A 12515-nucleotide genomic window follows, 5' to 3' on the forward strand; every position below is an offset into this window, starting at 1 on the left:
ATGAATTGTCGGCTCCCATAATACAGAGAACAGCCATTGAAAGTCATTGATAAAAAAAAAAAAGTGGGGTTCCCCCAAATTTAATTACTAGGCCCTTCAGGTCTGGTATGGATATTAAGGGGAACCTCACGTCAAATTTAAAAAAAATTATGTGGGGTTTGCCCTAAATATCCATACCTGACCCTTTAGGTCTGGTATAGATTTTAAGGGGAACTCCATGCCAAATTTTAAAAAAATGGCGTGGAGTTCCCCCTAAAAATCCATACCAGACCCTTTATCCGAGCACGCAACCTGGCAGGCTGCAGGAAAAGAGGGGGGACGAGAGAGTGCCCCCCCTGAACCGTGCCAGGCCACATGCCCGCAACATTGGGAGGATGCTTTGGGGGTCACAGACATCACACATCTTAAAAAATATAAAACGATATTAGTCCCGAAGCTTAGCCAATATTGGAATAGACTAGGTACTGAATGTGAAATGGGGAGGGAAGCATTGACAGCAGTAATAACGCTTATATTAAAAGAGGGCAAGGACAGCACGCTCTGCTGTAGATAGAGGCCAATTGCATTATTGAATGCCGATACCAAACTCTATGCCAAAGTATTGGCAAAAAGTCTGAAGGAGCACATGACAAACCTGGTGCATCCAGACCAGGTCGGATTTATACCCAGTAGAGAAGGGAGGGATAATGGAGTCCATGTTCTATTACTCCTCCAGGCCAGCAAAGTAAGTGGGACCCCCAGTCTATTTCTGTCGATGGATGATGAAAAAGCATTCGACAGAGTAGACTGGGGACATATGATTAAGACACTGGAAGTGATGGGGGTGGGCCCTAGAATGATCCAATGGATAAAAGTGTTATACATCCTTCCCCATGCGGCGGTAAAGGTAAAGGTAAATGGTGTATCTTCCTCCTCGTATATAATGAAAAATGGAACCAGACAGGGATGCCCACTGTTGCCTCTTTTGTTTGTTTTGTCTTTAGAGCCATTATTGGCCTCAATCCGAAATAATGTGGATATAAAAGGGATTAAGGTGGGTGACGAGGAGCACAAACTAGCAGCGTTCCTGACGATGTGCTCTTCTTTATCTCAAACCCTAGGATTCCGATTCCAAACCTGTTGGCAGTGTTAAAAAAAATACAGAGACATTTCAAATCTTAAAATAAGGCCGCGTACACACGCGCGGACTGTTCGCCCAACCTTGTTCGGCAAACAGTTTCGTCAAACAGTCCGCTCAAAATTTGCATGAGCGGACTTGCCCACACACGAGCGGACTGTTTCAGCGAACTGTTTGCCAAACAGTTCGCTCAACTTTTGAAATGAACGGACTCGCCCACGTAAGGAGGAGGCAAATCTGCCCATTTCGAGCGCGTGTACAGGTAGGCGGGGCCCGCGAAGGAGACGTCGCGGGCTCCGCCGCCTGGAATGGGCTTAAAGGGGAACCCCAACGCCGAAAAAAATCGGCGTGGGGGTTCCCCCCAAGTCCACACCAGACCCTTGTCCGAGCACGCTACCCGGCCGGCCAGGAAAGGGGGGCGAGCGAGCGCGCCCCCCCTCCTGAGCCGTACCGGGCCGCGTGCCCTCAACATGGGGGGGTGCCTTGGGGAAGGGGGGCCGCGCGGCCCCCCCCACCCCAAAGCACCTTGTCCCCATGTTGATGAGGACAAGGGCCTCTTCCCGACAACCCTGGCCGTTGGTTGTCGGGGTCTGCGGGCGGGGGGCTTATCGGAATCCGGGAGCCCCCTTTAAGAAGGGGCCCCCGGATACCGGCCCCCCACCCTATGTGAATGAGTATGGGGTACAATGTACCCCTACCCATTCACCTGTGAAATAAAGTACAAAAAAAAACACAACACAGGGGAAAAAATATTTTATTGCACAGCTCCGGGGGTCTTCCGTCTTCGGGGGTCTTCTCGCCGGACTCCTCCGCTATGTGTGTGTAGCTCTTTTGCTAGCGGAGGAGTCCGGCTTTCTTCCTCCCCGCCGCCGGCCTCTTCTCCCGACTTCGGGGGTCTTGTCCCCCTCTTCGGTTCTTCTGCCGGGCCACCGCGCCTGGTCCGGTGGCCCGGTCTTCTGTCGCCGCTGTCTTCCGTTCTTCTGTCGCCGCCTTCGGTTCTTCTGCCGGGCCACCGCGCCTTCTTGTAGCTCTTTTACAGGCGGTGGCCCGGTCTTCTGTCGCCGCTGTCGCCGCCGACTTCCGTTCGTGTTCTTCTTCTTGTTCTTCTTGTTCTTCTCCAGGAGATGTTGACACGTCGCTCCCTCCGGCCGGAATGCCAGAGCCGCGCTGTGCGGTCACTTATATAGTGACAATGGGGCGGTGTCACATGGTATATGTCACATGGGTTGGTCACATGGGTTGATGTCACATGGGGACTATGACATCGTAAGGGGGCGGGGTCACCATGTGACCAACCCATGTGACATATACCATGTGACCCCGCCCCATTGTCACTATATAAGTGACCGCACAGCGCGGCTCTGGCATTCCGGCCGGAGGGAGCGACGTGTCAACATCTCCTGGAGAAGAACAAGAAGAACAAGAAGAAGAACACGAACGGAAGTCGGCGGCGACAGCGGCGACAGAAGACCGGGCCACCGCCTGTAAAAGAGCTACAAGAAGGCGCGGTGGCCCGGCAGAAGAACCGAAGGCGGCGACAGAAGAACGGAAGGCAGCGGCGACAGAAGACCGGGCCACCGGACCAGGCGCGGTGGCCCGGCAGAAGAACCGAAGAGGGGGACAAGACCCCCGAAGTCGGGAGAAGAGGCCGGCGGCGGGGAGGAAGAAAGCCGGACTCCTCCGCTAGCAAAAGAGCTACACACACATAGCGGAGGAGTCCGGCGAGAAGACCCCCGAAGACGGAAGACCCCCGGAGCTGTGCAATAAAATATTTTTTCCCCTGTGTTGTGTTTTTTTTTGTACTTTATTTCACAGGTGAATGGGTAGGGGTACATTGTACCCCATACTCATTCACATAGGGTGGGGGGCCGGTATCCGGGGGCCCCCTTCTTAAAGGGGGCTCCCGGATTCCGATAAGCCCCCCGCCCGCAGACCCCGACAACCAACGGCCAGGGTTGTCGGGAAGAGGCCCTTGTCCTCATCAACATGGGGACAAGGTGCTTTGGGGTGGGGGGGGGCGCGCGGCCCCCCTTCCCCAAGGCACCCCCCCATGTTGAGGGCACGCGGCCCGGTACGGCTCAGGAGGGGGGGCGCGCTCGCTCGCCCCCCTTTCCTGGCCGGCCGGGTAGCGTGCTCGGACAAGGGTCTGGTGTGGACTTGGGGGGAACCCCCACGCCGATTTTTTTCGGCGTTGGGGTTCCCCTTTAAGCCCATTCCAGGCGGCGGAGCCCGCGACGTCTCCTTCGCGGGCCCCGCCTACCTGTACATGCGCTCGAAATGGGCGGACTTTCCGAGCGGGAACAGTCCGCTCATTTCGAAAGTACAGCGGACAGGCCCACACACGGGCGGACTGTTCGCTCAAACACAGTTTCAGCGGACAGTTTTTCGGAATTTCCGAAAGACTTTGTCCGTCCAACTGTCCGCTGAAACTGTCCGCTGAAAGCCCACACACGAGCGGACTGTCCGCCCAAACACTGTTCAGCGGACAAGGTTGGGCGAACAGTCCGCCCGTGTGTACGCGGCCTAAACCTCAGTAAGTCTGAAGTCCTGAATATAAATATAAATAAACTGGAAGCAAAGTTTTCTAAAGAATTCCATTTCCCTTGGAGAAAGGATATAAAGTATTTAGGAGTGAGACTGATCTGATTCTCTGAGGAAAATATTTTCAATAAATTATATCCCCCTATTAGACGAGATCAGGAAAGAAATAAAAAAAATGTCAATATGTCCTCTCTCTTGGATAGGATGAATAAATGCGGTAAAAATGATTTTGACTCTATAAATTATCTATAAAATTATCTATAAATTTCAGATGTTGCCGCTAGCCATCCCACAAACATATTTTAAAGTCTTAAAAGGTCTGATTACTAAATTTACCGTATTTATCGGCATATAACACGCACCGACATATAACACGCACCCCAAGTTTAGGAGGGAATTTTAAGGAAAAAAACTTTTAGGAGGGAAATTTAAGGAACAAAAAAACTTACATGTAAATGCCCATCAATGCAGCCTTATCAGTGTCCATCTGAAACCTTGTCAGTGTCATTTGCAACCTTGTCATGCAGACTGTCGGTCATTGCAGCCTTGTCATTGCAGCCTCGTCATGCAGCCTGTCCGTCATTGCAGCCTGTCCGTCATGCAGCCTGTCCATCATTGCAGCCTCGTGCATCGTTGTCCCCTCAGTGATGTCGGCTTTTATTTTTAAAAATGGCACCGCCGAGATGTCCTGTGTATCTCGGCGGTGCCCGGTAGTTCTCGGTGGCTTTCAGCCATACTCGGTGGCTCTTGGCCACCTTCAGCCATACTTGGCAGCTCTTGGCCACCTTCGGCCATACTCGGTGGCTTTCAGCTGCTCTCGGCCCTTCTCGGTGGTTTTCGGCCGGGGAAAAGGGCCGAAGGACGGCCGAAAGCCGCCGAGTACGGCCAAAAGCCGCCGAGAAGGGCCCAAGGCGGCCGAAAGCCACAGAGAAGGGCCCAAGGAGACAGAAAGCCGCGAGAAGGGCCAAAGGCGACTGAAAGCTGCCCAGAGCCCAAAAAACGATCAGAAATCGCGGAGGATCGGCGTATAACATGCACCCGCGATTTTCCCCTGATTTTAAGGGGAAAAAAGTGTTTGTTATACGCCGATAAATACGGTATATGGTTTAATAAATAAAAACGAATCTCAGCTATGGTATTGAGTAGGGAGAAATTACAGGGGGGACTAGCCGCTCCTGATTTAAAAAAAATATTATAATGCAGTAGCACTTTCACGGGCGATAGAATGGCCAAATGGGAGAAACAAGAAGAGGTGGATTAATATTGAAAACACAATGAGTAATATACATTTAGGTCACGTAATATGGAACCCACCTCAGCACAGGACTCTGGGTCCGAACACACATGAAGTAACTTACATAATACTAAAAACTTGGGACAGTATGTTTACACAAAATAAATGGGAGTACAACCCGCCTTTGATTTATTTAAAAGAAAATTAGTTTTTTGCCCCAGGGATGAGGTTAGTAGGGGGCAATTGGATAAAAAAAGAGAATGCACAACTAAGAGACATAATTAAAAGTGGGAAAATAGTCACACTACATGAATTAAGAGTATATATACAGTTAATGACGATTGATATATGGAGGTACATCCAACTGAAGTATTTTGTAGGGAGACTGCCTCAACCAATCCGATCTGGGGAAGATCTTACACAGTTGGAGCGGCTCTGCACGTGGGAAAAAATCAAAAAATAATATATCATGAATCTATAAAATTCTAATAGATGCAGAAGGGATGGAGGTCCCACCATATATCACAAAAAGGGAAAATGAATTAGGATCACGATGTAGTAAGTATAAACTAGATATCATTTTTAAATTGACACATAGCTCGGCGATAGACATCAAGACGGTTGAAACAAATTATAAATGTTTGACAAGATGGTACGCGACACCTGATAAAATTTGTAAGTTCCAATGGGAGAAATCCCCCGAGTGTTGGAGAGGGTGTGGAGCTCGGGGAACAATGGTCCATATATGGTGGGAGTGTCCTAGTATAAAAAAGCTTTGGAAAGAGGTTTTACAATTAATTAAGATAATCACTAATAAAGATGTACAGGAGGATCCGTGGATATGTCTGTTCCATGGGACAGATAGCCCTATTAGACAATACAAAGCATCTATAATTCCAACCTTACTAAACGCAGCAAAATTTTTATTCCCAAAAAAATGGCAGGAAGTGGAGAGCCCCAAAATTCAGGATTGGATATTCCGTGTAGGGGCTCTACAAAAACTGGAGAGTATTGAAGAAAATCAAGAGGATCAGGACGAAGGTACAGATAGACAAGATAAATGGGAAGGGTGTAACAAGTAAAAAAAAAAAATGGAGGTATGTTGCATAAATTACTAATTCATGTAATATCAAATAAGTGAGAAGGAAGGCTGATGGACTAAAGGTGTAGGAAATTATCACCTTTAGGAGGATGATGCAAGGTGGGGAGGGGGGAGGGGAAACTGATTGGTATAATTTGTAGTTGGATTAAATGTATGTATGTTTTCCCTTTATGGAATGTTGTAAATTTTATAAAATAAAAAAAAGAATAAAAAAAAAAAAAGAAAAAAGCACCTTGTCCCCATGTTGATGAGGACAAGGGCCTCATCCCTACAACCCTAATCGGTGGTTGTGGGGGTATGTGGGCGGGGGGCTTATCAGAATCTGAAAGCCCCCTTTAACAAGGGGACCCCCAGATCACGCCCCCCTTTTTTAAATGGTAAGGGGGTAAAAAACTACCCCTACCATTTCACAAAGAAAGTGTAAAAGAATGTTAAAAAAGACAAACGCTTTTGAAAAAGTCCTTTATTAAAAATAAAAAAAAATTAAATAAAGATTCCAGAGGTGGTAATCCACTCTTACTATCCAGCGACGGATGATCATCTCTCCGGGGTCCAGTGATGGCTGATCTGATCCAGCGACGAGTGATCTCTCGATCCAGCAGGTTTACGTTACATCAGAGGGGGGCGGGGTCATCCACATGTCATTGGGGAAGCCAGGCCTGAACCCCGGAGAGATGATCATCCATTGCTGTCTAGCAAGAGTGGATTACCAACACTGGAATCTTTTTTTAATTTTTACATTTTTAATAAAGGACTTTTTCAAAAGTGTGTTTGTCTTTTTTAACATTCTTTTACACTTTCTTTGTGAAATGGTATGGGTACTTTTGCACCCCCTTACCATTTCAAACGGGGGGGGGCTGGGATCTGGGGTCCCCTTGTTAAAGGGGGCTTCCAGATTCTGATAAGCCCCCGCTCGCAGACCCCCACAACCACCGGCCAGGGTTGTGGGGATGGGACCCTTGTACTCATCAACATGGGGACAAGGTGCTTTGAGGGGTCTGTGACCCCCAAAGCATCCTCCCAATGTTGAGGGCATGTGGCCTAGTACGGTTCAGGAGGGGGGTGCTCTCTCATCCCCCCCATCTTTTCCTGCAGCCTGCCAGGTTGCGTGCTCGGATGAAGGGTCTGGTATGGATTTTTAGGGGGAACTCCAGACCATTTTTTTTTAATTTGGCGTGGAGCTCCCCTTAAAATCCATACCAGACCTGAAGGGTCTGGTATGGATATTTAGGGGGAACCCCACGTCATTTTTTTTTAAATTTGATGCAGGGTTCCCCTTAATATCCATACCAGACCTGAAGGGCCTGGTAATTGAATTTGGGGGAACCCCACATTTTTTTTTTATCAATGACTTTCAATGGCTGTTCTCTGTATTACGGGAGCCGACAATTCATTATAGCCGCGAATGATTTTAAATGACATTTTTTCCTGCAGAAATGACACTTTGTGCAGGGACAGTTCTAAGCACGGGAAACATGCGCCCCTTTACAGGCATACTATAGACACCCCCCAGGTATGAAATTTAAAGGAATATTACACTTTTATTGTTTCACTTTAAGCATTATTAAAATCACTGCTCCTGAAAAAACGTCAGTTTTTAAAACTTTTTTTGCATTGATCCATGTCCCCTGGGGCAGGACCCAGGTCCCCAAACACTTTTTAGGACAATAACTTGCATATTAGCCTTTAAAAATAGCACTTTAGATTTTGAATGTTCAAGTCTCATAGACTTTAATAGGGTTCTAAAGTTCCCACGAAGTTTAGGTCTGTTAGCAGGTTCTGGTGCAACCTGAACCGGGGGGTGTTCGGCTCATCTTTAATTACTAACACACATTTAAGAGTCACAAAGGAGATAATTTATGTAACAGCAAATTGTAATAGCAGACCCTGTTGCATCTGCCCATGCATAAGTATCAGACTAATTCCGTATACAGACGATCGGAATTTCCGACAACAAATGTTCAACGTGAGCTTGTTTTCAGAAATTCCGATCGTGTGTAGGCTCAAACTGACATTTTCTGTCAGTATTTTTGACAACAAAAAATTGAGAACTGTATCTCAAATTTTCCAACAACAAAATCTGCTGTTGGAAATTCTGATCCTGTGTACACAATTCCGATGCACAAAATTACATGCATGCTCGGAATAAATCAGAAGAGACGCACTGGCTATTGAACTTCCTTTTTCTAGTCCCGTCGTACATGTTGTACGTCACCGCGTTCTTGGCGTTCGGAATTTACAACAACACATGTGACCGTGTGTATGCAAGACAAGTTTCAGCCAACAATCCATGGTTTTGTTGTCATAATGTCCGATCATCTGTACGCGTTATAAGGGTGATGCTACATAGTTATTAGGATTGACAGATGTGGTGTTTCTATCAAAAAAAGGGGGAGGGCAAGACATCTGCAGAGCTTGTTATGATTTCCTAAGGAACTAAGCCCAATGTGGAGAACTGACACATACTATACATGATTATTATTTCCTTTTCATTCTTCATTCAAAGAAATAAGAAGAATCTATGTGTACTAGCACCGAGTTTTCTAATTTGTGTTTATGACAGCCCCAACAAGGAGAAGGGCTCAACAATTTGAATAAAAAGAGATCCAAGTTACTTTAATCACCAAAATATAAAAATACAATATGATATTACCAAAAATACCATAGCCATTTGTAAGGAAAAACCTGCCAGGCTAAGAATATCAAGCCCTTCATGTCATTGCAGAAATATCACAGACATATTTTACTTTTAAGCTTAAGTGTTGATACCGAAGGCCTTATCTGTTCATTTTACTCAGGAACTGTGATAAATTTGTTTTGTTTAGTCAGGGAATGTAACAAGGGTGTTTTAAAGATGTGTGATATGCAAGATAGACAGCTAAATGGAATTTTCAAAGATGACAGCATAACTCAAGTATGAAATGCTTCCTATTAAACTATCAGGCTCATGAAAAGATGATAACTTTCTCACAATGAAGGAAGTGCTACTAATAGAAAAAGCATGTACTACAAAATATATCTTCTGCACATATATGTATATACCATACTATACTTTTGTACTAAGCTAACTAAACTACACCTGCAATCTTTTATATAATTTAGTGTAATTGAATGCTAATTATTATTCAAATAGATAAACATAACAGCATACAGTATGTAGATATACAATAGATCATTGTAGCAACAGTATTGATAGAAGATAGATCTAGATATGGAACAAATTATTGAAACAGAGTTTTAAACACAAAAATTTGTATTTTTACCAGGATTAGTAAAGTATTGAATTAAATGCTGGTAAGTTAATTGACTCCTGACTAAAAGTAGTGTAAATTGACAGTGCTGTAGAAGTAGCTGTAATCAATAAAAAAAAAAAAATATATATATATATATATATATATATATATATATATATAGACATAGAAACGATGATGCCCGATTGAACTGTATTTAAATATGGGTCCACTTACAGGGTGAGCAAGAATTTCAGCAGGTGGAGGATGGAGGATCAATTGTTTGGCGGTGGAGCACTTTATGCATGAGAATAAAGAACATCCAACACTCGCACTCGTTTCTTTTGTTTCCTTTTTTTTTTTGGACTAGGATTTGGAGCTGATGGTTTTGGTGGAGAACTTAATATATAGGGATGGAAATCCTTTCTCATATGCACTGTGTATTCTGAACTTTTCAAATAATATTGTTTTTTTTGGGGGGGGGGGGGATTACTTATTGAACAATTTTTTTATATTTGTTTTGTCACATGTACTGTATTGATTCTCATGGGATTTTATCATCACATTTATTTTTATGGTTATCACTTGATGCTATAATTCACATTTAAATAATACACACCTAATTAAATTATTATTAGTTTCAGCAGCACAAGCACATTTGTATTTTATATATAGCATTTTTCATTGTGGGAACACATTTCATGTTTGCAGCAGCTCTTATAGGTTTTTCGCACAAATTATTATTTATTGTGACAGCACACAGCATCACTTGGTTTCACTGCTAATCCCAGTGCCAGTCCACAGGGCTCCACAATGTGGGCCTTTTTAACACATCTTCTGTTGACAGCATTGTTGTGGTCTCAACCATTGTAAAAATGCCATTCATTTGGGTACCACTGACATGAAGAGATCCACATCTCCACAATACAGAGCTTAGTTGGAGCAGTACCTCAATAGGACAAGTCAGCAGAAAAAGTTCCACACTCTTCCGTCCCTCCCTCCACTCTAACCTCATTCTTCACTTTCCACATCTCAGCATTCTTAGCTCTTGTACACACGATCGGAGATTCCGACGGAATGTGTCTGATCGAAACGTTTTGTCGGATATTCCGACTGTGTGTGGTATGCATCGGACTGTTTCCGTCGGAATATCCATCGGACCAAATTTTCCAACTTGCCGGAAATATTTTCCGACAAAATGCTCCGATCGGACATACTCTGATCATGTGTAGCCTACTCCGACGGACAAGGTGCCACGCATGCTCACATTCAAATTCCGACACGGAAGCGCTCGTTCAGGTAAAACTACTACTCGTAAGTGATATAGCACATTCATCATGCTGCAATGTTAAAAATACTTTCATGAAGCGCATTCTCTTGTTCTTTACAATGCTGCAAGAAGGAACTTCTTTTGATGCTCATAGTCACACACACTTCTCCCGAACGTATTTCCTGACTCTTTTTTAACCATTTTGGCAATACAATTTTTGAATTTGTCACATCTACACAATTGTATATACACATATTTTTTTTGGCTGCATTTTTTTGGGGGGGGTTTTCCTAAACATCTCCTTTTTTGACAGTTTGCTCATCTTTCCTTTTTTTGGGGTGTGTTTTGTGTGTAAACTTACCACAACAACATTATTATATTTTTTAGATTTTATTTTTTAATCTACAGGAGGTTGTTTAGTGTTGGTACCCCTTGTTATTCATTTCACTTTTTTTGTGAAATGTAGCTGCCTGCTCACAAATAAACTGGCCTTTTGGAAGGAAATCACATACGCAAGTATTTCATCAAACAAAAAAAACCTTTATTTTGGTTGCAATAAAATAAAAAGAGGAAGGCAGCGCTGGAGAAATGTGTTACTTTGGTGCAGCCTTTGGCCCCAGGGCAGACATGAACAAATTAGAATAAGAAAAATTGGTGGCCTGAGGAGTACATATCTCAGGGAGAGAAGTCTGGTCCAGATGTCCTAGAGATCATGAAAATCAGATGCCTTCTATGTCCCCAGGATGTGGTTCTTCAAGAGGCTGCATCTTCTGGCAGACCAGACTGAACCCAGGCCTTCACTCTCTCGTCTTCCTTAGGCACTTCCCACCAGGCATCCTTCGAGGCTGTGGCTGGGCTCCTGTAGTTGGGGCAGGAGGAGAAGGAGGGCATTGGTCGACCTCCTGGCTGCCACTTACCACAGCCTTCCCCCGACTGAGGTCTTCCTGTGTATGAAATTAGACATAGTTTTAGTTTTTTGATCATCAATCACACCATTTTGAGCTCCTGACTTTTGCAAATTGAATGTTACCAAATAGAACAGACTATCATTCTGAGCCCAGCATTTTTCATTCCGGTCCCAATCATTTTTGGTCACTACTGTCTATTGAGATGTAAACCACTTTGTTAAATCACAACTTACTGATCAATAAGAACATCTAGTTAACATCATTAAATGTAACACAAGAAATATGTTCAACAATGCAATACCTGTCTCAAGCTGGGCCCCACCACATGTTGCTGCCTGGAAGGCCTAGGTTGGACGTTGGAAGCCTCAACTGGGGGTGAAGGATGCCTTGAAGCAAGACGGTCGAGTGGTGGCCTGGGTACCCCCTGGTCTAACAGAAAATGCAGCCTGTGGAAGTAAACCCTCCTGGGGTAATAAACAGCATCTGGATCTCCTGATCTCAAGGACTCCAGGTGCTTGTTTCTCTCCCTGAGATATGTAATCTTCATGGCCCCAATTTTCCTATTCATATAGGCCATGTCTGCCGTGGGGACCATGATCTGCGCCAAAGAAAGAAGTTTCTCCAGCGCTGTCTTCCTCTTTCTTCTGTCGTAATAAAACTGGTTGTTGATCTGCCACAGGCAGGGCATCTCCTTGTACAGTTGGAGGAATAGCCCCAGAAAATTGGGGTTTTGGAATGGATCCATCTTGTCTGCAAGACACAACACAAGACAAACCCTAAAATACTAATAATGCCATCAAAAACCCTCCTAATCTTGTCCCAACATCGGCCTAGATAGAAGCAGTCTAGTCTAGTGATGCACCAAGTTAAAATTGTTACCTTCGTTTGCACGATTGTCACGTCCGCACCTCACTCTGTTCCCAGATTGTACGTATGACACACGCGTGTTGCGTTTTATATATAGTGCGCATGCGTGAAACTCTGCCCGCCCCTGACGTTCTTTCTAGACTATTCCCCGTCCCTTCGCTTTCAGCGCAGTGGGGAGAGCACATGGCGGAGAGAACACAGGTGTGCAATCACAGTTCCACTAACGAGGAGGAGGGCGAGGAAAGC

Source organism: Lithobates pipiens, unplaced genomic scaffold (genome assembly GCF_037356315.1).
Source record: "Lithobates pipiens isolate NorthernLeopardFrog02 unplaced genomic scaffold, aLitPip1_a1.2 Scaffold_16, whole genome shotgun sequence".
Classification (NCBI taxonomy): domain Eukaryota; kingdom Metazoa; phylum Chordata; class Amphibia; order Anura; family Ranidae; genus Lithobates; species Lithobates pipiens.